The following is a 25,095-nucleotide window of genomic DNA, read 5'->3' on the forward strand; positions in this document are numbered from 1 at the left end:
GGAGTAAGCCACATCAGGAGGTGCATTAGCAGAACAAGTTTTGGTGTGCCTGGCTGAATGCCTCTGATCACTTGAGGCGTGCACCAGGAGCCTGCTAATGCACACCCTGTTGTGGTTCATTGCTCGCTGTATTCTTCCAGTCTGATTCCAGCCAGCGGTCCCTGGTAAAAGCAGGTGTTCGCTTCTGAGGCGAAAGAGGGATTCCAGGGGTGCCAGGATAATACCTACTAAAGAAACGTTTCCCCTCCCAGCCTGCTGTATATTTGCCTGTTTGACTGGTGCACGAGTTCGTCTACAGTTGTTAATTGTGGCAAACTGTCTTTTGTAACAAGGACTTACTGAAAGTACATAATGAAAAGAGTGCATTTTAACTGTATATTTTAAATAAGAATTGTCTGTCTGTGGGAGTCGGGTTATTTGTATCGCTGTAGACAGAAATGATCACTGTATTTAATAGGACCTCGCTGCTTTGTACTTATTGACTGTTTATTTTTCATCTATAGGATTACTAATTGCAGCGAGTACTAGACGCTTCTGTCTGCTTTCGGGTTATTGTAGTAGAGGGCATTGTACCAGATGCATGGTTATTCACAGACCGTGCATTTCCAGCAGCTGAATTGCTGGATCTGCTCTAAATGATCTATGGCAATTACGTTTGGCGTTGTACAGCTATAATTTTACTGCATATTAATAGCCACCTAGCAAAGAGGTAACTGCCCTTTTCTCGGCTGGGTGCAGAACGAATGCCTGGATGTATTCAATCGGGGATAACGAGGCTCGGATTTTAAACGGATAGCAGGGGTTTTATGTATTGGAAACGCGTGTGCTGGGGGAAATGTCTTTCCCTCTGCCTTGATGGTGTGCGGCGAGGCTCCTGGAGAAACATCACCCAGCCAGATCTAGATGGAGACATGCTGGGAAGGGGGAGGGAGGGGGGAGCATGTGCCCCATTTTAAGTGGCTCATCTGCTACCACCCAAAACCTACTGCAGTCTTTTTTTTTTCACCCCTTTCAGCAGCTCGGCTGATCGGTGCGGATACTGTCAGCTTTCACCAGCGAAAATAATAATTAAAACCACGCTCCCCAGACCTTCCCTAAAGCTGTCCTCTGGAGCCAAGGGCCCATTTTCTTCCCTCTCTTTATTTTTTTGGGGGGGAGGAGTGGGGGCGGTGGGGAGTGGGTGGAAGCAAATAACAAGGAGTCGGAGGAGGTGAACGAGCTTTCCCCCTTATTAGCCCCGCTCGGGTGCTTTGTCTGCTCGCGGCTGGGGAGGGCTGACAGGGAGGGCCTGGGGGGGGGCGTGCGGTGTGAGTGGAGGGGCCGGCGTGCGGGAAGCCGCACACACGGACGGACAGACACACAGACAGACAGACGTCCCCACCCCACACACACACTGACACAGCGCCCGCCCGGGCAGCCCCGCGCCGCGGCCCGGCCGCGCCGTCAGCGGGCGGCGCGTGTGTCTGCGCGCGGTGGGGTGAGGGCGGGAGGCGCGCGCTGAGCGCGCGCAATGGCGGCGGAGCCAGCGGCCCCTGTGAGGCGGCCGGGCCCGCGCGAGTCGGCGCGGCGGCGCTGAGGGCAGCGAGCGCGGAGCCGGCGAGGAGCGACACGAAACGCGCCGCCGTCTCCGGTCCGCGGCGCGCCACGCTGCGTGGGCGGGGAGAGAGAGAAAGGGAGAGGGAGAGCCTGGCAGGCAGGCAGTGCAGCCGGGGAGCGCGGCAGAGAAAGGACAGGCGGAGAGAGAGAGAGGAGCGAGCGGGGACGCAGTCAGGCACCGAGAGAGACCCCGGGAGAGGAGAGGCAGCGCCAGAGGCAGGGCAGGCGGCGGCGGCGGAGCAGGGCGACGCGAACGGAGCGGGGAGAGGCGAGGCGGCCCGAGGCGGGCGGCGGGTCTCCTCCCGCGGCGGAGGCGGAGGAAGAGACCATGTCTTGCAGGAAGACAGGCACTGTACTGTAACAGCAGCGTATCTGCAGCCAAATAAACAAAGCAGCCAACCAAAAATACCCAACAAACAAACAAAATAACCCAGGCCACCGAGACGCTGGGGGCAGATCCCGTTTTCAGGCAAGGTAAAAAAAAAAAAAATAGAAAAAAACCCAAACCAAACCAAAAAAGCCAAAGCAGAATTTGTAGACATTTCTGTGGCGTGATGTTCTTTGTTGTCGCGATTTTTTTTTCTTATGTGTTTATTCTTTTTCCCCTTCCAGCATGTGTCTTCTGTCATTTCGTTGGAGTCGTTCGCCCCCATCTCCCCTCACCCCTCCCCGTGATCTTTTTAATTTTTGAGGTCAGGGCGGCTTGAGCATGTGGAGCGAAGGGAGAGGGGAAATAGGAGCTGTGCATGGAGCTGGGGCTTGCGTTTGTTACATGCGATGTGCAATTATTTATAGCGACTGCAGGACTCCGACTCGAAGATGTGGTATTTACCGGGGGGGAGGGGGGGGAAAAAAGGGATCTCGTTCGTAGTGTGGTGGGGCAGGATGATACCGGTGCTGAAGCCGGAGCCTCGCCCGGCGTCTGGGAGCGGCAGGGTAGAGGGCAGGTACGGGGCGAGGGGCTCGCCGCGGTGCTCGGCGTGGTGCGTGGGGCCGCCCCCGCGGAGGGCGGCGGGGGCGCCCGGGCGAAGTGTGCGGCGGCGGCCGGCGGTGAGCGGAGGCGGTTCCTGGCGGAGGGGCGCGGCGCCGCCTCCCCCGGCTCTCGGCGCGGAGGGGCGGCGGTGGGTCGGGCTCGGACCGCGGAGGTGGAGGTGAGGTTGGCCGGAGCTCGGTGTGCGGGTGACGGCGGTGCCCTCGCCTCGGAGCCGGTGTCCGGGAGCGGGGCTAAGGCTGGGGAGGGGAGCTGCGGGGGGGAGATCGCCCTCCTCCCAACGGCCCTTTTAGCTAAAATGTATCAAACTGTAAAAACCCCCAACTTTTCCTCGCTGGTTTGTGAACAACATCGAGGGATGCGCTCTAAAAGCCGTGCTCTGCTGGAGGGAAAGCCTGGGCTGGTGCGGCTGGCATTGTTCTTAAGGGTGGCGATGTGAGGGTAACATTTACTGTGTGCTTCCTTAGCATATCTCTTTTTTTGCAGGCAGGGAAGGAGGATCAGAGTCCAGGAGTTACAGTTATATTGTACAGTCATACCCTAGCAGTCTGTTTCCATAAAAAATAGTTCATGTTACTCCGCTTAGTGTAATTCTGCTTACTTGTGTGTGCGTTTCAGCGATACCGCTTGTAGATCTCACCAAGACGCGCTCATCCAGTGCAGCCATTGCACAGTCTGGTTTAATTGTTGTTATTATTATTTTTTTTTGCATTCATTTACCGTTTCAGCCAGCGGGGGGGGGGGGAACACGCTCGAATGTCGGGTGCATTTTTCCGTGCTCGGTGTGTCTCTGCGCCTCCGCTCTCCCTCCCTTTGCGCTTCCCAGGTGTGTGCGGTTTTGCTTAAATCCATCCCGCAGCCGTGTGACATTGCTGTTAAGTGTGGCGAGGGGGGAAAGAAAGGCACTGAAGAGCAGCACAAGTGTTTGTTGAGCACCTGTTTGACTTCTCTGCCACTGAGCTGAACTAGATGCACGCCCGGTGTGCCTTCTTCTAAATGGCATATGTAAATTTTAGGCAAGTACAAAGCAATTGAAGCTGAGGGTGATGGGGAGGGGGGGGAAAAAAATACCGCAAACTGAACTCCAACTTTTCGCTCGCATAATTTAACTGCACGGTGATTTTTGTTTTAGCAGTCTTCGTCACGGATCGAGGCAAGTTTTTGTGCACAATTAGGCTTGCAAATTGCTAATCTCGCACTGACTTTGCTTCTCAGTTCCCAGCTGGGCATGGTTACCTTGAGAGCTGTGGTATCAGCACTGTCGGAGCATGCTCCGGCGGGGAGATCGGGTGTGTTCTATTTTTAATACTATTTAATGAAGATGCTTCTCACTCTGCAATACACGAAGCATAATGGAAGAGCAGAGCGATGATTGGTTATGGATACTGGAGAAGGAAAAATGCAAAGGTAAAAATGGAAATCCCTCAAATATTCCTATTCGATTAATGAAAGAAAATGCAGCTGTGCAGAAAGGTGATCGATTAGCTGGTTTTAAATCGAACTGCTTTGTGGTATCTAAGATGATTTAAAAAAAAATCTTTTTAAAAGTTGTATGAAACGAACTGTAGATAGGAAATGATTTTGTGCTGTTGATAAATCTAATTGTGTTTGGGTACGCTTTGTGCTGTTGATAAATCTAATTGTGTTTGGGTATGCTTAAGTTGAAGAAGAATATGCCATTTTAATTCTTTTTTTAATGTCGAGATGTCTTACAATGGGGTAGCGCTAAGGAACATCTTAAAAATTTATTTTTTACTTGTGCTAACCAGTTTTAATGATTAACTATTTATGTTCTTATGGGTAGCCTCCTGAAGCAGGAGTTTGGAGTTTTTTATTCCTTGCAGTTAAAAGTTAATTCAGTTGATATTAAAAATCATTTTTGCATCTAATGCTCACAGAATGCAAGCAGGTGTACACCTCTTGCGATATATCTGTGAAGGAAAATACCTGTAGATAACTGCAGTGTATGCCGTTATGCAAGATGTGTATAGATACTTTTGAAAAACCGCCTTGTTTAGTTCCATGTATCTTTAGTCAAAATGCATTTATTAGCTGTTTGCAACAATCCACGCACTCAAATGATATCGAGAAACTCGCCTTGATTAAAGATATCTTCTATAAAACAAGTGTATTTTCTCTCTGTTGCCTACAGTTTTACAGGATGGTGGTCTAAGAAATGGCTGAGTACCCCTCCTGCAAAATCCTTTTCCAGGCAATTCTTTTTCTGCTGTATGCTAGTCCTTTTGAGTGCCCCAGGGCTAAGTGTGCAAGAGAGTGTTGCTCCGACGAGTGTTGCACTGCATCGTACCCTTGGAGGAAAAATTACATAAGGAATGTATAAGGATGATAGAGGAAACATAATGCGATTCTTAACACAGGTGTGGTGGCAGATCTCAGAGAGAGATAAGAACGGTGCAACAGTCACTTTGAAACTTTATCCTGCTGGAGTAAAGCTGTGGGCCAAATCACGTTTTCCTCATGGTGCTGCTTTTCCTGTGGGCTTTACTGGGGTTATTTGCATGATTACAGTAAACTGGACTTGGCCTGATAAATCGCTGTTATTAAACAGAATTTCTGGGAATACGTAAAAGAAACCTAAGAAGTTTTAAAACCCACTGTGCTCTTGGCTTCCTCCTAGGTTATGATTTTAACAACTAACTTTAAACTTGGAATGAAGCGGGGGGGGAGTGCACTAATTCTAGGGTGGCTTACTTATATTCTGCCTTTCCTCCCGTAGGCATTGCTCTCACTACAGTCAATGGGAGCTTTAAATTTGGAAGGGTGTCCAGGGTTTGTCTCAATGGTTTTATCTGTGCTAAAGGCAGACACGGGGACTAATCTTCAGCAGCTGTAAATTGATGTAGTTCCATTGGTTTTAAGAACAGTATAGGTTTACACCAGCTGATGATACGCCCCTCTGCTTGTAACATACAGGATCTGTAACTTGCGTTGAGTGGTATTATCAATTTTAATGGCATTAATTTCAGAGTAGGAAAATGATTTTGGCAGACTGGCAAATCCTTTTTTTATAGGGACTACTCACGAATCAAGTGTGGCTTGATCCAGTGGGTGCTCCCAGCTCAATTTATTTGCTCAGTTGTAAAGAGAATTTGTAGCTTACATGATTATTTAAAGGAAACGCTATTTGTGTTAAGTAATTTATTTTCAAAAATATCATTAAAGATTGGCCAGTTGAGAAGTAATGTAACTACAGTGCAATAAACTTGCAAAATCCGTTTGCCCCCTGCTCATTCATTTATTAGATTTGAAGTTCTGTATTAATGTTCTCAGCAGGTAGTAAGTCAAGCAAATGGGTCACTTTTTCTTCTAGAAGATTGAAACATTCAACAAACAAGTAATACATGGCAAAGACTCTGTACGTTCCACTGGAGAGCGTTTGCTTCTGAAGACTTGAAAGTACTGTGAACATCTTTGTATCTGTATGCTAACACGCATTTCTAGGGCGCGTTCTGGTTTGATGACAAACTGCAGTCCAGGTAAGTAGGATTTTCCCCATTTTGAGGCTCTGTAAATTGAATTTCAGATAAATTATGCAGACCCTGTGAGGTCACGCATCTGGTTTTTGACAGCCATCAAATGAGACCTATTCCAGTCTCCAGTCTTATGCGGGTCGCTCCTAGGTGATAAGGCTCCCTGATTAATTGCTGGGTTTTGTTTTGTTGTCTAATTTTTCCCCTTCATACATGAAATGGTGACTTTCAGAAACGTGTAGATGTAAATGAATTTACGTGTTTATAAACTGTTACAAATATTTCATTTTTACATAATAATTGAATGATAAACCCTTCTAGCAAGGAAATGCCTTCACAACAAGTGCAAGGAATGACTCATGTCTGGTCCTGGGTTTTTTTGGGTTTGTTTTGTTTTTTTTTAAAATATATTAAACATGCCTCTAAATTCAGGTAGATATACGGGTTACTGTTTGTGGACAGGAGGTGTTTTTCTTGGGTTAAGAAGGAGACTTAAACCTGAATCACAATAACAGCCGCTGTGGTTTGCCTGAGTGTGCCAGTGTGCGCGCACGCAGTTTATTAGAAAAATAAAAAAAGACATTACGCTATAAAACTACAATACTTTCTGTTTTAATTAAGACTCATTTTTTGATCAACAACATCTGTGATGGGTTCTTGCCAAGTAAGTCCTCATTTGTCAGTGAAGGTCAAAACCACTTAGTTATAGGACTTAAGAGCTAAACTGCTCATCATTCTATGATTTTATTAGATGTTTGAAGTAACTCCAGTTTTAGACTCTCCTCGTTATCTCATGTGGTGGTTTTACAGTAGGTAAACTTGATGATGCGTTGCCAATGACCCAGTGTAAGAGTGCTCTCTATATAGAGGTCTCGTGTGTTTTTCCTTAGCTTATAAGAATGCATAAATAATCTATATTAATACTTACTGTGTGGCATATGCAATCCAAAGTTATGAACTGCATTAATCCCAGGGGAAGAGTGTTGGAGCTCTGTGTCACCTTTAGGGAAAAAGCCCCGAGCAAACACTTTCATCATGTCCTACCACAATTGCCCTCTTCCTCCTGTTAATTATATTGCCAATATTTACCACTGCTTCCTTTTTCACTGTTGTGGTTTCCAGGCTTTCAGGTAATCCATCATCGATACCCTTCTTCATGGTTTGTCGGAAAAAGGAGTTGTGGAAAAGGTCTCCTTTCGTTCAAATGTATCTATTTTTAATGGTATGGTGAGATCTTTAAACCATTTTAGATCATTCCAGATTCCTAAATAAGTAATAAGCTGGTATATGAAAATGTTACATCGCTTTCCTTCCCCCCGCGCCCACCTTTTTGCCTAAATTCCCCGTTACTGAGAGGAAAAAGCAGACTAAATATGAGGAGAAATACAGAGAAACAAGGAATAAACACAGTAACATTTTACAGGAGCGAGTTCCTAAGGGCTATTTAGATGAAGCAATTGCTACTGTGATAAACATGGTGAAAAACTCTAGGCAGCCCACAGGTTTTTCTGTTCATGTCGAGGAAGCTATGAAGTGTGAGAGCGTGATAATGTCATGCAGCATGACTTAGCTGAAATGCAGAAGGCATAGTTAGGCAGTGACAGCTGGGAATTTGAAATTTATGATTTGGATATCCAATGACTTTCTGAAGCAGGGGGTTTGGAGTATTTTCTAGTCACTGGCAGTATGTGGAGGCAGTAACCACGTCAGACTGTTCTCAGGGCAGGCGTGTTCACAAAGCATGTGTTGAAGTATGTAAGGTGAGAAGTGCGTTTTTATAAGTGAAAGAAAATGATGTTCACAGAGGAACTGGGACACTTTTATGCTGCTTTCTCCAAATCAGGTGTCTGCTCTTGATCTTTTCAGGCTGAGTCACAGTTAACAAGAAGAGTACCCTGAGAAAGCAAGGTCTTATGAAAAGCATTCTTGTAATTTAATGCTTTCTAGTATATTTCTCATTTAGTCTTAGGCAATGCTATGATTCATTTATGAGCTGTTTATACAGCATCTGTGTTAAAATTACAGAAGCTTAGTAACATCTTCCAACTGATAAAGCTGCTTTTTTTTTCCTGAATTGGATGTCTTCAAGCTTTTGAGTCAAAGCAAAGCTTAAACGGTCAGCAGGACAGTGTTAAAAAATAGTCAGCAATAAAAATACCCAACGAACCAAATAAAAACCCCCATGTGCCTTCCCCCACTGTTAAATACTCTGTTTATTTCTCACCGTTTTTGTCTTCTGTTTGAAGTCTGTGCTAAAATATAAAAATAAATTACATATGAATCAACTACTTTCGGGCTTCTGTTACATCCCGATTTTTATGGCCACACACCATTGATTTTTACTGGATTCGTAAAATCATCAGAGCTAGTTTTGTATTCTAGGAATTGAATTCTGTCATCAAAAGCATGCTTGAACAGCTAATAATTTTGTCATTAATTAATCCCATTGCAGTATTTGTATTATTGCCTCATGAGTTGAAGCGTCTCTGTGCTTTCGATACAGAAAACACTTTGTAAATTTTCATTGTATCATTAAATATGAGAGTCAGACTGTGGTGCCTTTCTTCGCAGGGAGTTCATGCATCTTGGTTTTGGTGACTTGCAGAGCTTCTCACGGTGTAACGCTTTATTTACTGTGAAGAAAGTGATCACAATTTGTTCCTGAGTAAAAAGGGATGACAAGGCTTTTTGGTTGAATGAAGTTAATGCAGATAAACCACAGTGATTAGAAGCATGTTATAAATACAATTAAATTGTTGTACAGTTAAACACTCCATGCGAATTAATATTGAATTCAGTGGGAAATTTTACTGGGGAGCAGACTTTGGTGTTGATGCTGTCATGTGAGATAGGTACAGCATGATGCGCTTCTGGAGAACATGCCGACGTTGTGCTTTTGGGGTGTTTGTGCCGTTGAACTCAATTGGAAAGGGTTTGCCTTCAGTTCCACAAAAGTAAATAGTAAATTGTGGTAGTTCAAACTAAACTTTTTTCAATTTTCAAGTGACTATTCAGTTTCTAAATACATTGCCATTGGCATAACATCTAGAATCGTTTGAGCTTGCTTAATGTATTATAAAGCATTTGTCATGGAGTCAGAAACGTTTATGGTGTCATAAACGCTTTAGGAGAAACACATCAAATAAATTGGTCCACTCTAAAGGCTCGCTACAGATTTTAATGTAAGCCCGGGCAATGTCTGATAGCTTTATAATTTGTGTACTTTATAAGCCATGAAATCTGAAGTGAGGAGGTCTGGCTTTCATGCTTTTGGGTTTTGTTCCTTTGAGAAGCTTTCTCCTACCAAAAAAGAAAAAGGAAAATTGTGAACATAGATCTGAAAGGAAAGCATAGTGAGTAACTTAGGGCATCTCCAAGTGCTGTATTTCGTAACGCATACAACAATGAAGAAAATGATAACAAAACCATTTATGATTCAGGTATGATTTTGGGGGAAGCTTTAATTCATAGAAAACAAGTCTAACTAAACTGGAAAAGGCATTGTATTTACCAGCTTTATGTATCTCAATATGCTTTTCCACTACAGTATAGCAATCTGTTCTGCATCTGAGCAGCAAAATGGAGCGGTCTTTAGTGAGAACAACTGCAGCAAGCAGCATAAGAATCCTGCTAGAAACCAAAGATGATGAATTATTACTGTTGGATAATGTAACTTTTGTTTAATCTGTGCACTGATGAAAATGACAGCATTTGAAAGAAGTCCTTGAATGACCCGCTTCTTGAAGTAACCATCTCGGAATCAGAGGCTGAGATAAGGGAGCGGTGGGGTAAGGGGCATAATGGAGGATTAGCAGCAGTAGCACTGTTTGGAATGTGAAATCAGGTTATGGGGCGTCAGAATCAGGAGGACAGCAAAGGAGAGGAGGACTTTCAGGAGATATTCCCTGAAGGTGAAGTAATTGGAGTTTTGGATCACCCAGAGAAAGTATATAGATGTGTAGCCTCTTTTCAGTATAATTTGTTTTCTGATTTAAAAATAATAATGGTAATAAAGTCCTTATACATGTGATGTGTCTTTGCATGGAGGATCAGGACAAAGTGAGTACTCCAGTGCAGTCACACTTGATCTTCTCAAATCTAAGGATGTAGGAATTGTAAATCACGTACTTCTGAATTTTGCTGTTGCTGAATTGCTCCTTTCTGCCACCTACCTGGCAGAACGGAGAGGAAGATAACTAAATTGTTGCCGAAGTCTGAGGGCAGCTACACAGCCATGTGCAGTAGGATGATGCTTCTCAGCCTGGCGCAATGTCAGTGCATGAAGCTGGTGGGTGAGTCCTGGGGAGGCATCCAAGATCATGGGCTCTCTGGTATGTAGCCAGTTCTTCTATGGGAATAAATTGGTTTCTGTCTTAATAGCTCTTGTCTTGGCATGCTCGTAACCTCATAAATTAGTCAGGTATTTACTGAAATAGCATAATGTGCCCTGTGACTACAGAAATTCACACCTTTCTGTACAGGGCTTTGTATTAATGGAGAAGGATTGGTGGAAAAGAGCAGACTGAGACGCAATTCTTGAGGCAGCGTTTGGGCTGCCTGTGGTTACGCTACCGGTAACCATATAGCCATAGCCGTGGGGCTGTGGGTTCTGCAGACACCCTGGCTGCCCGTTCCTTCGTCGTGATCGTTTCCGCAATGCGGGAGGAGGATGCGGCAAGCACCTACCTCTTTGAAAGCCCACATATTTCTTTGATGTGTTTGTTACTCCTCAGGGTTGTTTTTTTTTCAGGAAGGAGAACAGAGAACATAATTTGTACTCATGAAGGCTAATTATAATTTTTTCCTCTACGGATCATTTCTTAGCTGTATGTTTAAAGAATTGCTGCTAACTCTTTTCTACATTACAGGTATGTTCCATATCCAGACAATGAAAGTCAAAACGTAGATTCTTTTGGCATCTGTTCCTGTTTGTGTTTATTTAATAACATACACTTGTGTCACGTCTTCTATTAACGTTGTCAGGCACTTCAAAGCCATCTGTAATAAAACTGCATCAGTATAAAAGTGTGTCAGAAAACAAGGCAGTAAAATATTGGCACTTCTTAACAAAACCTTTTATTGATTAAACAGCACGATTTCAATATGTGGAAAAATGAAATCAATTCTGATTACTTCAGTACTTTGAGAGCAACTGCAGTAATACCTGATTCTTGTCTAAAAAATGACAGCAGTCTGAGCAATTCAGTTGTGTATTATGAATGAATTCTATGGCATGGGAATGTGTTGCTAGATTTTCGTTGACTCAAGATCGTAACAAAGGAGGAGCATAAGTGACCCAAGGGCTTCTGATGCACAGTTAAATGTTCCCCTGGAATGTGTCATTTATTACCTATACTTAGTAGTTGGAATGAGGCTGGCGATGATGGTGTAACATACCAGTGCTCCTCAGAACATCAGCTGCATGTACAAGCAGTTTCAATATTCACTGCCAGACAAATGATTTTAATAAAAGGATTTTAGAAGCTCCATTTTTGACCTCTGATGGTTTATTTTGGGGCCAGTAACTTGAGGTGCAACTCTTACAAATCATTGGAAAACTGAGATAATTTCAAGTAGCCTTACAACCTCAGCAGAGAAAATAAAAAAATATGGGGGGGAGCTAATGTTTTATGCTTCTGGCAACAGCAGAGTGTGTGAAGTAAAGCACGCTGAAGTTAGGAGTCTTGCTGCGTCCTTAGGTGTAACGTACAAACAATGGATCTTCCTTAAAACCGCTCCATAGCCCTGAGTGAAAAGCGCAGGAAGTTAAATATTAGAGGAATTCACTGCAATCCTAATATAAACTCTTCTTTTGTTTTGTTTCTTGATGTATGTATTTCAAGCCGTCTCTAGCATTTGTCTCTGCCTCTTTCCTGGCTGTTTCCGCACATGCATGAATTGTCTCTGTTCTGCTCCTTGCATCCTCTGACCATTCTTCATACTGGGCCTTTGCTTTTGTAAGTTGTGCCCCTTGTGTGAACTTCTCTTTGTTAAACTGACCCTTCTGACTTTTCCTGGTTTTTCATCCTTTGTTCACATTTCCCAGCTTTTGTTTCTAGCCTCTGTCTACATCAGTTGCTTGCCTGTGTTTGAAATGGCTGAAAACTTTGATTTATTCGTCGTGTAATAGTGCACTTTTAAAAATAACTTATTTCTGTAGATATTTGGACAGTCAGTTTATAATAAAATGTCCTGTAAAGCATCCTGTCATCATTCAAAATACACCAGTTCCCGGATCTCTTGGACTTTGTTTCGGTATCTCTTAAGGAGGGAGTGCCAAAAGAGCTCTCATTGCATCTGTGAAACAAAAGGTTTTGTGGTGGAATCTAGAAGACCTTGTGCTTTTGAACTTCTTCATGTGCACAGCGCATATCAGCGTACCTGGGTCCCTTTGGGGTCTCCATTCAAATTCAGTAGCTCCGTAGAATCTTGTGCATGTCTGATGCTCCTGGGAAATAGTGTGACCTGAACTCTGTCTATTTATGTAGATTACTTTTTTCTTGGATTAGTTATATTTTCAATAAATTTCATGTTTGTCAGTTGCCTAGAAAATAAAGCATAATGGAAATTACACAAAATTAAATGCCTTTGACACTGTTGTCAAAGACTTTTTACGTGTTGGCTCTCTGACCTTTCAGGTGGACTGCTGTCTGTGGTGTGAGCAGATCCCACCAGCTAGCATAGCCCCTAACGTTGTGCAATGAAAGAGGAAAAATGGATGGAGTTCTTATGGGGAATTGTTTCATATCTGTGAACTTGTTGAATAAGCTTAGAAACTGCACCGAAAGGTGGAGGTTGTGTATTCTTCTCATAACTTTGATTGTAAGGATTGTGTAGCCACAGAATCTGTTCAAAAGTGGAGGAGACTGATGGATTTTAAAGATAGATGTCTTAGTTGGTAACTATCTGTCTACTTTTGAGGACCTATACTAAATACGTAATCCATTTTTGTGAAATGCTTATATAGAAGCTCTTGTAAAGACAGGGAAGTAAAAGAACTGTTGGCTGAAATTTGTCACTGAAATGGAAAACTGATGTGTTTGAAGGTGCATGGTTTGCTGCCATCATCTGAAAGCTGAAATTTTATTTTTCCTGGAAATCCAATCTTTTTTCCTATGTTTTGTTTCTCTCTCTTTTTTTAACCTCTTTTTATTCACCGTTGCTGAGATACAGCAGGAGAATCGCCTGTATTCAGCTGCCAATTAAGGATTTAATTCAGTTATTTGATTTTCAGTAATCTGATTGCCATTAGTGCCTAGTTCACTAATTGCCTGCTGTATTCTGTCAGTTTATTATGAAAGTAACATTCCGAGTATTCCAAAACCTAATAAAGAAATGATGGCAGCAGTCTGAACAGATGATGTATGGTAGTTATGAACTGATTTTTTTAATGGGTTAATCTCCAGACTGGTGGACAAGTCAACTCAGTTATCTCTTAAGCAGCATTGAACTGAAGAAATATTTCACCAGTTAAAGGCAAAATTCTGTGTTGTGTGGAGTCATTCCCTGTCTTAGAGGGATGTAATACAAACAAGTTGTTTAATCCACAAATGATCGTGCCAATTCTCTCCTCAACGTACTCAATTATAATTGAATTCTTGAGTTCAGTTGTTTGCCAAGGAGATGATCTGTGATTTTTTTAAAAGCATGTGCGTAAATGTCTGCAGTAGAAGAGAAGACTTGGAACACAGTGAAATGGGCTTGTTTTTTGACGTAGCCTATGTTTAAGTTGACTGAAGGAAAGCTCTTGATTTTTTGGACTTAATTCTCTAGTCTTAATCCTTGCAAATAAAGGCATGAAAATGTTACTCCATGTAACTGTGGTGCTCCAGCTCAGAGAAATATGCAACTGGAATCTGTTTCTGTTGCAGGAAGCTGGTATGGCTAGAAGGCCCTTCTGGAATGCTCATCCACATATTTTATGGTCACTTAAGTTTTAGATACAGCATTTATATTTCTGAGTAAAACCACGCTGGGATATTTCCCAAATGACTGTATTACTGGTCTGCTGCTGAACTGCCCTTCCAGTGCAGGGGGTAGAACAACTAGATTGCATTTGGAAGACAGACAGGCAAAACACTTGTTTTTAGCTTTCTGCTGAATTCAGACATTGGAAGAGGTGAACTCCTGTTAGGTAGAAAGGGAAGCTGCTCTACAGGTCACATTGCTTTGTGTTCTTCAGCCCACCAGAATGACTGTAGATGCGAAATGCAGGCTTGACAATCCCCGCTCTTGTGCTCACTAGTGTCAATGAAATGAAAAGAAATTTTATTGTTGAAAACTTTGTTTCCTGGCATTCTAGTCAAGACAAAATGTAAAAATACCCCAAACAAACCACTTAACATGAGGAGGATGGCACTGGGCTGGTACTCCTACAGTGAACAAGAGCACATGGCTCTGTAGGAGAGCTTCCTCCACTGATACCTAGCTGTAATGTGTGTGTGTGTGGGGGGAAAGTCTGGCAGTGGAGACCTGTTCCTCTCTGCCCTGCACAGGCTATAGGTGGTGGGTGTGATGGTCCTAAAATGCCTATTTACTTCAAGAAACAGAAGGAGACCCTTTTATAAATTAACTAGTCTGCCAAGAGAGAGGATGCGTTCGCTGCGTCGCTAGCAGAACAACAGGGCTACTGCCTTTTAAAGAGTGTTTTGTGGTACAGACAGTGAAATACCATGACAGGGTTGTTTCTTTTTTCAGGAAGAGGACAGATTTTCAGTACTTCCAAACGCCTGTCTGAGGTTATTTGGATAATTTGGGTTATTCTTTTCTGGTGAAGGCTTTTAAAAATATTTTATTTGTCTTAAAAAGGGGCCTTTCTGACAGTGGGAATAGCTACAAATTCACATGCTACAGATAGTATCAGTTGGCGAGCTGTATGCTGCACCAATATCCTCACAAAAACCAGCTTTCCCAAGAAATACATTTTCCAGAAGGCAAAGACAGACAAATGGGTGTGTTGTGAGTGAGCAGCATGAAACAGTTTCAAGAGGGAATGGTCTACCATGAGACAATAACTTGGAGAAAGATATTCGAGCAGTAGAAAACCCTATTGTTCAATTCTTTTATTTTTTTTTTTCTTCCTAACATTCTCCAGCACTGAGTTTCCTTTCCTCACATTCAGCTTTTAGAAGCGTGTATGCCCCCCGGGAAGGAGAATAGGCAGCAAGCCATCTCTCATCAGTATGAGACTTTTCAACAAAGATTCATTTGGGGAGTGAATAGAGGGAGAAAACAAAACAAAAGGGATTGTTTTTAAACAAAAATGCACTTTCAGCATCACTTGCACTCCCTGATGAAAAGTAATCTGTCCAAGCACTAACGGTGGCGATCCGAAGTAGGTCTGTACAACATGGTGGTGGTTGTACTACGTGGTAGACTGTGAAGATAAAACCCATGGTATAAATGAATATTCCTGGCAAGGCTTTGAAAAGCGAATTCTAACTCAGGTAATGAAAGCAGACGTTAAGTGAAATTGAGCTGGTTGGACTTACTGATTGCCTTGTTGGGTTTGCATTAATGCTCTGTAGTGTGCTTGGGGTGTACAGCTGATGTGCTCGAGCCTCAAGATACCCTAGAGAAATACTCCTGTGTAAGTGAAATATGAAAAGGCGGTTTGAGAAGTGTAGGCACTGCTTATCAGGCTAGTGGGAGAAATATGAAGAGCAGGAGTCCGCTTTCAATATTGCATTTGTTGTAAATAACTAAAATGCCATCACTATAGTGTTTAGGTGCCGATGTGACTACCTGTTTTTCCCTGTTTATTGTTAGTGTTATGATGCAGGCTTGCATGCTGCTTATTTCTCAGTTCGTTTCTCTTAGGAAATAAATCTGAGCCATTATTATAAATTACTTGTAAATGCTATTTCAGTCTAATTAGATTTATAACAAAATGAATCCTGTAGACAGAATTTTGCATAAATAAAAGCCTTTCTCTCACCCTTTTACTTTCCTGCCTACTATCTTGTAGTAGTAGTACCTAAAACAGTTTGATCCAGAGGCTACAGTTATTTGTAACGTGCTTCAGGACGTCATATAAAAGAAGCATGTAAGGTTTTTCCTGATTATTATTCCTATTAAAAATGCTGAACTTCTAGGTTTCTTGTTACATGCCCTGTATCTTCATTATTATAAGTCTAGAATATAAATACATAATATTTATATTATATATTTGTATATTATATATCTGTAATATACTTATGTGTAACACATATTCAGGGTTAGCCCTTGCCAGGATAGTTTTTCAAGCAATGTTTTGGGTTTTCTTTTTAAACCTGATGATATATACAAGTAAAAAGAATGCATCCACAAATGCCAGATTTAAGTGTTGCACACAGCTTTCACTTAAGTAGGCAGATCTTTGTTTTGCTGGTCAAAGTTTAATAGACAAAACATTTTGAGGGGGAAGCTTTTGACAAAGTTACAAAGTAGACATGACCTGTTTTGTTACAGGCATGTGGATTCCCCTCTTGTGCCTTTTATCTTCACTTTGTGCAGTGTTTATAAGAGGTCATCCCCCTTTAATAAACAATAATTATTTATAATTCCCTAGGCTAAGTACCATACAATGTTTCAAAAGTACTAGTTTTCCTGATACAGCTGTGATTCTAAAATAATTACTATTTAAAATGATTCCTGTATGTATGTGTTTTATTGTTAGAATGTAAATATTTTTCTAAACAGTTTAAGTACATAATGAAAATGTATGATACGGTAATGATTGTGTAGGTATACATAAGAACTTAATCACTTTTTACATCTCTCTTTGGACTTTGTAACTTCTATCTTGAGACTTACTTTGAGTTAGAATCTGTTGTGTCTCACCTGACAGGATTTTTCGTGTGGCTCTTATACAGAAGTGACTTAAAACCAGACACTGTCTGGTTTGCTGGGCTCTGTACGTGTGCAAGGTCCTGGCTTTCGCCTTTAAAGCTTCCACTGACTTCTGTGGCATCACAGTTTCACTCTGGGATGTGACCTGCACATCACTGAAGTTTGTGTACTGAGATGACTCTGTGTCACTGGCTTGTATGTGTAGGTGCTGCTTAGATCAGTGACTTTTGGATAAAAATATAAATTTTGATTTCTTCTTATTAAAGCACTTACTGGTTCTCATGGAACTGCTCCATGCCATTGCTTTTAGGCTTTTTTACAATCTTTCTCAGTGCTGCTGTAGGTTCGTTTCGAGGAGCAGTTGTGACTGCTGTGCAGCAGGTGCCCTCCTTTGTGCCAGTTTGCATCCCCTGTTTCCCTGCTTACTCAAGGAGGTACCAGCCATGGATGAGTGGCTGGGACAAGTGTGTTAATAGCTTTTCCAGTTTTGTTCTCAACATAAAAGAAGGATTTAATTTAAAACAGGAGTTATCCTTTTTCTTTTCCAGCTGCCCTGGAGCACTGTGCCTCTCCTGGTCTCCAAGTTTTCTCCTACTACTGGAAATTTTACAGTTTTCTGCTTGCTGCAGCTAGCTCTAGCCAGTGTTCCTCTTTTTGTTTTTAGTAACACCCTGTTTCTCTGCCCTTGAGTTCCTTTGTATTTTCTGGTATCATGAGATCACCCATTTCCCACACCTCTGTGAACCAGGGAACACTCCTGTGCCTATTCTGTCTTCCCTGACTGTGCAAGAGCAGCGTCCCTGTTACACAGAATTCTTTGTTTGCTTCTTTAAAAGTTTCTTACGTTGTTGAACATGTGTAATGCTTAAATTTTGCAAAAAACAGATGGCTAGAGGCATAAAGTCCAAAGCCAGATTTGGTAATAAAATAAGCCTGTGGCAGCAGTAAAACATTCATGTATTGAGCGTTAATTGGCTCTTTGAAAGGTAGGATTGCCTGATAAAACCTTTTATATCAGCCAGTAGAGCCGAAAGACAATGTTTTCTTACTATGGTGAAGTATAGATTGAGTTACAGGCTGTTGTGTTGGTTTTCTGATTGTCTGATGAGAATGTATATCCATTGTCTGAGGAGTTAAAAGTACACTTGCATTCAGTAGATTTATACATAGAGTGAGTCAGAAGCATAAATTGTCTTTCATGTGTGTCGCTATTTAGTCTGCAGGCATGTTTCTTTGGGACTTAATGCTGCAAAAAACTTAGGTCTGATCTGCTAAAACAGTTGTGAATGGTTTAGTGTCGACAGTGGTTACAGGACATCACTACCCGTTTGTTCCCAGTAGGATGACACTCAGCTGACATTATCTTCCACAGAACCATGTGAAAATAGATATGACTGCAATACAGTGACTTGTTTTGCCTTGTTTTACTCATGCCCGGATTTCTTGTGTGTACATACACACGTATGTATACACAACGCTCAGCTGTACTTCACTGCAACTACATTTTTGCCTTCGCTGTGGTCGTGAGCAGTACAACGGAGCAAAGATAGAAGGAAGGAGTAAAAATGATCAGGTTAAATTTAACCAGGTAAACTAATGGCATTTCTGATTCTTAAAAATCACACGTACACATTGGTTACGTACATGTGTAATATGGTGTTTGCCAAAAAGAAAAAGAAAAAAAATCGGCATTGTAATATCAGTTTTCATTTAAAAGGAAGAGCCCTAGTCAGGTCCTTTTGTTTCTTTATTTTCTAAAGATAGTCAGTCAAAGACTTCGAAGTGTCACATAAATATTCAGTCATTTCACCAAACTGGGGCAGTAAGAAGGGTCCAAAAACATGCATTTCAGGAGAGAGAGAGGTCTGTAAGTTTTATGGTACATCCTTGAGATCAGACTTCCCAAGAGACAGTCCACAGATGAAAAGCAAATTGACTCCCTTCAAGTTCCTAAAGGACCAAGAAAACAAAAATGTGGTAGTTGTAAGGCTTTTTACCATCCCTAGTTCACATCTGGAACCAATAATCTATAATATAAGAGCAAACCCAGAAACAATGAAAGAAAGCTCCAACCTGAGATACTCTCCTGGGAGGTAATTTTGAGTTTGGAACATACTCAGAGAAGTGCTTGGCAGAGGAACTAAAGACCATTGAAAGAAGTTTTACGTTGTGTCTCTTGAAACAGAAATAAATTTAATGTATTTAAATTATCCCTTGAGACCTCAGGCTTTATATTACTATGTAATTCTGTTCTTTTTTGATTTCCCTTTTTTCCCCCCATTTGAAATATCAGAGATTCCAACTAGGTATATGAAATCCGTTCTTGTACAGCACTGGTTCACATACTTGGGTTGATGTAAGTATTTAACGTATTAAGTCAACAAGCCTTTTTTCATAAGAGATAATAAAAACTGAAGAAGTCAATGTAAAAGAAAACTCCGGCCTTTTTTACTTTCACAGAATTTGAAAAAGTTGTTTAAATGCTTTGTCATATTTTGGTTAGTTTTGTCTGGTTGCTCATGCAAACAGTTTCATGTTTGGGCTTAAATGAGGAGAGATTTGATTTCAGTAGAAGGAGGCAGAGTATTTTCAGTATAGAAGAAGGTAAGCTGATCTCGAGGCCCCTAATAGGGCTTGTAATACATGGGTGGAATTACAGCCAGCAGCCACACAGGACTGTGGTGTGGGAGGGCTGGAACAGCAGCTTTGCCAATCACAACTTTAGCTGAAATGCTCCTAATTCTGCTGTGGCAAGGAGTCACTGCAGTCTGATATTTGAATCAATTGTTACAAGATATTAAATGATCACATACTGAGAAAATTACTTCCACTGAAATTGAAACGGGTTTCTCCTATTGCATTTGAACCCTTGGCAACCCAAATAAAGTGGTTAGCCAGAAGTTAAACACTTGAGAGATCTTCCTTACAGTACAGAGGGTAATAGTAAGGCATCTGGTAATGAAGGGAAAGGAAAGAATATCTTCTAGAGGAGGTCTTCTACTAGTGTGTACACTACCAGCAGTATGTAAGCCATCTTACAATGCTCTGAGTGATGCTTGGACAGCCAAGTGTTTTGTCTTTCTCCAGGGAGTGGCATATTAGTTTTTACGATGCCAGTGGTGGTACCCACCAAAAATATGGGAACCGCCTCTCTTCGTTATCTGTGCTCTGTCTGAGACTTCATGCTTCAGAAGTTCTTGTATTGAGAAGCCCTTTGAGGAGGAGAGAAGTCTTACAAATTGTTTTAAAAGCCTGATTCTAGCCTCCCTAATTGAATATCTGTAAGAGTTATATTTTGCAGTTGTGCCTAGAGTTTACAGCTGAGATCAAAGGCTTATTAAACTCTTCCCTTTTCAGTCTCACACGCTGAAAAAAGGGTCCTTTACAGGCATAGGTGGGAGGCAGAGGTAGAAATAGAAGCAGAGATCCACATTCATGTAGCCAGAGCATGGGAGGCAGATGCATTTTGTAGCATCACTGGTTTTTCTTTTTCATGAAGGTAAATCACATTCTTCCTAACAGTGAGTGAGAAAGCATTTCCCAATTAATGCATATCTTCAAATTGATACCTTTATTATGATATCGGTGAACCTAAACTTAGTTAATTGATTTGTGGAAAATTACATGAGTAAGAATACCTTTGAAACTCTTGTTTTACTTTGTTTTCTTTCTTGGTTTGGTTTTTTAATGCTGCCCAGTATTCTTGTCAATAATCTTAGTTCTGTATATCCTAAGATGACAGGAGTATTTCTAGGCAGCCTTGTAAATTGCAAACTAACATATCCCATTTATGCATGTGCAATGTACTGAAATGTCAGATACTTCATTTCTTAGGCTGTCCTAAGTATAAAAATGATTATACACCAGAGCTTCCAGAACAATCATACTCTTGTCATGCTCTGATGGTAGCCAGAACGTGAGAGATGCAAGATTTTTGGTAGAAGACAAGAATCAGGCCAATCCTGATAAGTATGAAAACTTCTCATCGTGGCACTCTGGTCTCACCACCTTCAAGCAGTGTGGATCAGAATCACACACGGTAGACAGAATATTTACAAGTGTTGGGTTTCTCCTTCACTGTTGGTTTTAAAACCATCACTGAAAAGATCCATCATTGCCTTCCTTCTGCCATGGCTATCCTTTCTTTGATTTTATAAAATTGGTGGCAAGCCACCTGCAGTGAAAGAAGCTTGATTCTGTAAATGTTTGTAGATAGGTAAATATTTTGGGACATGTTGGTTTTCTAAAACTAGAAGTTTTATTGGTCAAAGCAAGTATTTTTAAGAGAGATGTTGGTTTTGGTAGACTAGTATGACTAGAACAGGTTTCATTCAGTTGGCTTTACAGTGTGTCCTGCCTTGTGTCATTCTGAGTCGTCAAGCAACCAGTATGGATGCTGGAGGCTGGTTGGTCTGTCTCAGTATTTTTCTCCTCCAGTGCATTAGTATTTTGATTTCGTGAAGTCTAAATGTTTCCCAGAACAAAGGTTTCCAAGAAAGGTTTTTGAGAAAAGAGAAGGACCCTTTGTTGAACCTGATAGTTGAAATTTGGGCAGTTCTATCAGATAATATCTTTTGGGAGACCATTAATCTTTCAAATTCTAACCTTTAGTTGAATAACAAAAAATGCAACATGAGGCATAAATTAACATGCCAGCAATTACATTTGGCAGCTTTTGCACCTGTCTTTGGCTACAGTCATATACAAACGCAAAGAGCCTCAGACCTCCAGTTATTGTCTGGATTTAAGATGGTAGTGATGCAGGTAAGGATTGGGAAAAGTCAGATGTAGGAAAGAACATGAAAAAAAGCAGTAAACTCCCTCTCTATTCCTTGTTCTTCAAAGACTCTTCTGAAAGAAAAGCAGGTCTTTCTGACCCTTTTGTGGCTTTGAAATGTGAAGTTTCAGAAGGTAATAGTGTGTTTGGGTTTTTTGTAGAAGACAGACAAGGGAAGACTCTTCCAGTGGCTGGAACTTTCCTGTCTTTAGTTGCTGTGTGTGTACACAGGTGGGAAACTTGGGGTTGGGGGACGAACTGCAAAACTTAAATATAAAGGCAAAGCTCTTTGAGCAAAAGATAGTGGGGGCTTTGGGGGGTTTGTTTGTTGGGGTTTTTTTTGAGAATGATCTCCAAAGCTAGAAATGATAACGATTAGTATTCAGAATTGTAGTAGTATTTAAAGGGTTGGTCAGGTCCCACTGATTTAACTCTTGGGCAGTCTCACAGGCTTTGTCTGTACTGGGAAGATGAAAAGGGGATGGGAAAGTAATAAACATGCAAACTGAGTAAACAACATGTATCAGCAAATGTCATAAGAGTTACAAGGTGATGTCTTTTCATGTGGGCCATGAGGATGGGTTAGGCTGTAGACCTTGCGCCTGTCTCCTGGGGATAAGGAAAGAGGGAGCATTGCTTCCCTTTAGATTCAATTTGTCCATCTTCAGAATGCATTGTCACTCGGTGTTATTTTTGGTATCATACTGTTGTGGATGGAAGAATTTCCCTTTGGCCAGAGAAGATCTTACTGTGACCTGTTAATGGAAAATGTGAGGTCTTTAAGTTGACTGAGAGACACAGGTCTTCTTGTCTGGCTGCATCGTAACTGGGAACACGATAAAGGGGATCTGACTGTGTTGGTGTTAATGCGCGTTAGACGTGCCTTAGCAAAGTAGGGTGTAACACGGAGAGTGGATTTGCCTGCGTGGTATTTTAAAGGTGTATTAAGTACTTTTTTTCCTAATACCTGGTGCTCTCAGCTCTTTTTAAATACCAAGTTCACCACGGACTGAAATAACACATTGAAATGATAATATTCCTCCTCCTTTTTCTTGCCCTATTTCCCTGTATCTTTTCCTTTCTTTTCCTCCCTCATTTTTGAAACAAACAAGGAGATTAAGTACCAAAACTCCATTAGCACAACATTGCAGCTGAGAATGAAATTGTCAAGATGGCTGCTTATGGTTCCCACAACATTCATAACTAGGCTAAATTGCACGTATGTATTAAGACATAAAACATAGAATATAGCAATACCAAATATTCCTTATAACACATTATGCATGCTGTGGGAGCCATCACTTTGAAAATCTTGACTTCTGTGGTTTTAAAATCTCTTTTGAAATGTAACATTAATGTATTTTTTTCCTTTTGCATGTAAATTTTTTTCTGTACCCACCGGTGATAAAAATCAGGTCATGAATGCCATCTTGATATCCCTGTGAACTCTGCCTAGCAACCAGTCCTTCTCCTTCATTTAATGTGTTTGCAGTGAAAACTGATGCAAAAAGAAATAAAAAGAAATAAATAACAGCATGCAGTGAAATGAAAAGTGTAAAGCAGTGAGCCACATTACATCTCGGTAAGTTCCAAATGATTCCTCATAAATGTTTTTAGAAAAACAGACTGAAATATTACTTTATTGGTTTATAGACACACGTAAAAGGCCACTTAAATTACGTTTTTATTCTGCTGACTGGCAAGTGTGTATCATTTGGCAATCTAGCCAGCCTTTGGTTCTTGTACTGCTGTACAATTAACAGTTCCCGTGCCAAGGCTACACCATGCAGATGTCAGGGGGTCACTAAAACCCTGAACTGAGAGGGTGTGAAGTCGCAGTGACTGCTGAAGCTAACATCACCAAGCTGCTGTGGCAGCACAGCAAGCCTTGGTCTGTCCTCTAGCACAGTGCTGGGACTCGTGGGCTGTTGTCATCTCCTCTAGCCTACTTCCAGTCTCATCTGTCCTTTATCCTGTTTGATTTGGTTCTGATGTTTGAATGTTTTAGCTGTCAACCAAATGAAGACTTTCATATGAAACTTGCAGAGCCAGGAAGATTGACCTGAAACTGGTCATGCAAGGGTCTGATTATTTCTGCTCAGTTGAAGAAGATAGCTCCGTTTTCAGCATTCCTGTCATGCTTCAGGCTTTCTACCATCATCCTATTCTTACAACTCCCATTGAAATCGAGCAGAGTTTGTGTGGAGCAGCAGGATAGTTTGTAATCAACAGCAGGGTATTGCATTTACAATGATTTTCTTTAATTTGCTATAATTAAACAGGATTTCTGTATTTCAACTTCAGTTGTATCTTATTATGATAAGAAGTTGGAATTTTCATAAGGGTTTATGGTATTTTGGTGTCCAGCTTTCCTTGGAGGTTAATGAATGTTTAAAGAGTCTTTATTGTCCTACACTTTGGGCAACTGCAGTTTAACATTGATTAACAGAATGCTGATAGGACTTTTGCAGCTTTAATAGAGATTTGGTTTTGTACCTAAACATATATACCACATTCTTGTCTCATATTGGCTGGTGGACTTCTCTCCTGTATTATGGTAGCTCCAAGCTGGTCCTGTCAAAATTTAATGTGGAGGATGCTGGATAAACATAGATTTAAAAGTTTTCCCCTCATCAAACGGGATGTAATCAATTTCATTTTGTAATTCTAGTTAAAATGACAGATTAGACTTTAAAATCATGGCATTATCTGAAATACTTGAAAAGCAGCTACAGCTTTTCTTGGTTTCAGAGGTGTTATCTTTGCTGCTGCTGCTGCTGCTGACCTTGCATTAGTTTTGGAAGATGTACTGTGAGACAGTAGCTCTGACAGCCAAAACTTCAAGACTCCTTGCTTATAGGTCGAGATGATGTTGACTGTTAATAAAAACAAATATTTTTATGGTCATATACTAGCAGGGACGTCCCAACTTGTGTGTTTGTTTTCCATGAGCTGGCTGTCTAACTCAACGGCTCTCTTCAGGAGAACAGAGATTCAGAAGAGGGGTAGAAAGAAGAGAGAAATACTAACTACCCTTCTTTGGGGTTTTGTCTATTTAGTTGTTCTCTGATGCAAAAAGTACCCCTTAGATGTGACACTTGCTGAGATCATAGGCTTGAGGTGGGTTCAGATCTCCACGCATGCAGGAGTTTCTGAGGATCCAGGGCTTTTCTGGCATGATTCTCAACTCAAAACAAACCTAGTTCTGCTGGTGGTGTTTAGTTGAGCCATTAATCCATCAGAGCATGTGGTGCTGTTACGTGAGTTGCTGGTGGGTCCGTTCTTGGCCCTTCCTAAATTGTGGACATGTCCTAACGATAAGTTACTTAGATACTTAGAGGACAACCTATACTGTGCCCACAAGTTTTCTGACTCGTGACAGCTATGGACCTACTTAAAAGTAAGTTAGA

The 25,095-nt window shown here is 41.5% G+C and overlaps 1 protein-coding gene across 10 annotated transcripts in view; it reads left to right on the forward strand.

Moving 5' to 3' along the window:
* Window positions 1-25,095, forward strand: part of ARPP21 (cAMP regulated phosphoprotein 21) — a 191,655-nt gene that overhangs the window by 57,321 nt on the left and 109,239 nt on the right. The window contains exon 1 of one of the 10 annotated variants that reach the window (XM_068405642.1): window positions 1,698-2,070. The exons of 7 other annotated variants lie outside the window; for them this stretch is intronic. The gene's annotated coding sequence lies outside the window, so the exon portion shown is untranslated. Of the gene's footprint in view, window positions 1-1,697; window positions 2,071-2,490; window positions 2,544-2,655; window positions 2,748-25,095 lie in introns of those variants that run through there. 2 more of the 10 variants (XM_068405644.1, XM_068405643.1) reach the window with 2 other exon arrangements.

The sequence above is a fragment of the Nyctibius grandis genome, chromosome 7, assembly GCF_013368605.1.
Source record: "Nyctibius grandis isolate bNycGra1 chromosome 7, bNycGra1.pri, whole genome shotgun sequence".
NCBI lineage: Eukaryota > Metazoa > Chordata > Aves > Nyctibiiformes > Nyctibiidae > Nyctibius > Nyctibius grandis.